This window comes from Triplophysa dalaica, chromosome 7 (genome assembly GCF_015846415.1).
Source record: "Triplophysa dalaica isolate WHDGS20190420 chromosome 7, ASM1584641v1, whole genome shotgun sequence".
Classification (NCBI taxonomy): domain Eukaryota; kingdom Metazoa; phylum Chordata; class Actinopteri; order Cypriniformes; family Nemacheilidae; genus Triplophysa; species Triplophysa dalaica.
In genome coordinates, this window is record NC_079548.1 from 16,642,115 (window position 1) to 16,645,846 (window position 3,732).

A 3,732-nucleotide genomic window follows, 5' to 3' on the forward strand; every position below is an offset into this window, starting at 1 on the left:
TCTGTGTTTACATTGTTCTGGTAAAGAACAGGAATACTATTCACTTTGTACTATGTGGGGTTTAAGATGTGGATAAATTGTGTGTAACATTAAGACATTATGTTAGTGAAATAGGGTCAAAATTAAATTTCTCTTGATGGCGAAAACTTTTTTTTTAACTATGTATTTTTTACATGCCTATTAATGTCAACTTCGCAAAGCCTATGCTTTAAAGGTCCAGCGAATGAAATGTAGCCGATCTAGTGGTGAGGTTGCGAATTGTAACCAACAGCTCACTTCACCCCTCCCTTTCGAAGCCTCACGGTGGCTGAAACAGGTCTAAGATGTTGACATGTTTTCATTTAGGAGATAACATATTTACAAAACACGGTCTGTACAGCTTGTCCGTTTTGGGCCATAGAAACATATGGTGAATTCCAAGCAAGGGCACCTGCAGTGTATGTAGATAGAAATAGCTCATTCAAAGGTAATAAAAACAACGCTTCATTATGTGAGGTCTTCATACAGCTCTGAAGACATTATGTATTTGCATTTCTGTCTATAGATCCTCCAAAATCACACACAGCACCTAAAACTAATAAACTATTAACAACAATACAGCTGCATAAACTGCATTTGGAATATTAATGGACACAATTACACATATTGTTATGCCAGGGCTTTGATGAAAAAATCTGGAGACACCTCTTAATACATATATCCAATCTGTCAAATGAAAGATATCGCCCTTAACCATTTGTCTCAGAATGCCTTAGAGAGATTTTGTAGTCTCACAGTACAACAAATCAAATGATTGAGGAGGTAATGTAACAGCCCAGTCAGCTTTCTGAATACAGGAGCCTTGTGAAGCAAAGGGGCCTTCTGGGGAAATGACATTGAGGAGGAAATTAGATTTCCACTGGGTAAATGAAGCATCCAAACGGAGAACAGACTCATTTAAATCATTAAAATGATTCATTTGCCCAGTTTGTTATTCCTAAAATGCAAATACCGTGTGTGTGAAAACAAAGGAAAGATATGACTCAAAATTGAATAATATTGATTTGCTACCTCGGGAATATTAGCAAAAAAACAAGAAGGTATCGCTAGTTATGTTTCGTTGAAAAGGGTGTGCAGTTCTGCACGGGGCAAACCTGAGGAATGTTTTGAGTTACAAGATATTACTCAAGAAAAAATACAGTAAATGAGGTTTATCTGTCATACAATAAAGTGATGCAATCAGTCAAAAGTCGATAATAAATAATCAGATATCACAATAATACAACATTTTTGAAAACATTAAGAGCATTCTGATAATAATTCTTTAAGTTTAATTCTTGTAGTTTTATTTAGTTTCTAAATTACATTGGGAGACAATATCACTAAATCCCATAATGCACAAAGTGTTATTTCAGTAACTTGTAATAAAGCACTCCTGTGTCTCTATTTTGTGGCCTTTTACAACATTGATCAAACAGAATGCCCCAAAGGGAAATGCACGTACACTCTAAAAAATGCTGGGTTATTTGTTTAACCCAATAGCTGGGTTGAGCCTGTTGGTTCATTTTGTTGGGTTATTTTCTTAGTGTTGGGTCATTTTTTGAGTAACCCAAACGCTGGGTTAGCAGTCGGGTCCAATTGAGTGACAGTTGAGAGAGTAAACCCCTCCCACTCCTCGACGCATCAGACAAACTTTACCTTCGCGGGCATTTTGATCCCCCTCATCTCGAAAAGTTGTTATTCGGAGAATAAAAGGTATGTTTTACGAGTTTTTAATGTATAAAACTATTACTGTACAAAAAAAATGCAAAAGTATGCAAAATTCGGCTGTTCGCATTAGGTTTGAAAGTAACGTTACAATCTAGCTGCGTTAGCTTTGTATAGCTAGTCTGTAACGTTATGCCCACGTTGTTCTAACTTACAGCTTTTTAATCATTTAAACTTCCTTTTTGGTGAACATTTCCTCTGAAATGTGTGACTTGTGTGAGGAATTTAGTTCAGTAACTTACGCAACTTGATATTAGTTTAAGGTCGACACGAGAGCGTCGTGTCAAAAGCAAACACCCAGCAATTTTTTTATTTTAAATACCGCTAATGTTCGGTGACGGAACTTAGATTTAAGAGTCTTTAAGACGAGAATGTTGTTGTTAAGAACTCAAATACGTGATTTATATATAAACATAACGCCTCTTTGAGATTTTGTTAAGACGCTGTCGGAGGTGTGAGCATCAGGCTGTCAGCGGTCGTGGCTCCGTGGAGAGCAGCTCTATCTCGGCCATTGCCTCGGGAGTAGCCGCTCTTATAACGTTAGTGGTTAACCGTGAGATATAATTTATTTTGGGTATATGAGACGAACAATTGTTGCTCTTTTTAGACTTCTACTTATTCCCGAGTGTGTCGAATTAGTTAAGAGTTGTATTAACGTTTATAATATTATTTTTTTAAGACTGTATTTCACTTTCTGTACTATATCCCACTCTTCTTTTTTCCCCCACTGACAGGATGCAGAATAACAGCTAATATTAATGGATCATTCTATTCAAGTGTAAGTCAACTGGAACGTGGATGTTTTCATAACAGGCTTAAAGGTAAACATTATTTAGGTAAAATGTTAATGTACTTCTTTATATGTTTATTATAATCCATTGTGCTCTGGATAGGCCAGTTTCCTTACATTCTTCTCTTGTCTCTTTTTCTCTTTATAGATGAACAAATTGATAAAGAAACCCTCCTGCTGAACATCCACTTCCAAAAGTGCACGCCACACTGTTGTCTACAACTCTCAGGAAAAGAATCCTCTTTAGTAAGACTGCTCCGTGGATATGTCAGGTTAAGCAGTGCTGAAACCGAAAGAACTAACACTCTTTAAAATGTTTTGTGAGTTTATATGAAGAGGAAAGTTACGGTGTCCCTTTTTCACATCCATAACGCTTGTTTATTTCTTTTTTTTATAGAAAACTTGTGCATAGACTGATATTTTATCATATAAATGTGGTTCTATCAACAAGGGTTTAGTAAAATACTTTTTATAGTGTTTTTATGTCGCATCCATAACGCTGCATTTTACTCGTGCCACTTTGTTAACTGTATATGAATTTTTGAAGTGTTAAGTTGTCTAACTATTTATATTTACTTGTGCCACTTTAATAACCTTGTTAAATGTATATTTTAAAGTCTAAACTAATGTAATTTATTGAAGTTAATTTTCCTTAAATATGTATAAACATACATTTCATCAAAGTGTTTTATATGCCATTTTATTATTCATTGAGCATAACATATTGCATGTTTTTATGAATTCCTTTTGTCTTGCATTTTGATCCTTAATAAAACTTTTGATTCTTACTGATGCTCGAGTATTTCTCTGTGATTTTGTTATTATTATTTTTAAACATTTCGGGTTTGTTTTAAACCAGCAATGTCATTTTTAAGCAAAAGTTGATTTAAATAAAACAACCCAGCATGTTGGGTCAAAGATATAACCCAACTGGCTGGGTTAAAATAACCCAACGCTGGGTTTGTCCATATTTGACCCAACGTTGGGTTACCAAAATAACCCAAATTGGGTTGTTTTAACCCAGCCTTTTTTTAGAGTGTATACAGTAGCTGACATTTTCTTTAACACTTGAAACTATGATGTGCTATTTTCAAAAATAAACAATGGAAAGTTGGCTTTTATATGAGTCCTCTATTGGAGGGGTTATATAACAGAACACTGCACCTTTACCTTGTTTTGTTAGGCACACCAGCACT

At 35.1% G+C, this 3,732-nt stretch overlaps 1 long non-coding RNA gene across 1 annotated transcript; it reads left to right on the forward strand.

The window, feature by feature from the left end:
• Positions 1–1,561: 1,561 nt before the first annotated feature.
• LOC130426794 (uncharacterized) lies at positions 1,562–3,040 on the forward strand. Its single transcript, XR_008907227.1, has 3 exons — positions 1,562–1,734; positions 2,481–2,567; positions 2,685–3,040. It is a non-coding gene; the product is annotated as an uncharacterized LOC130426794 (long non-coding RNA).
• Positions 3,041–3,732: the final 692 nt, after the last annotated feature.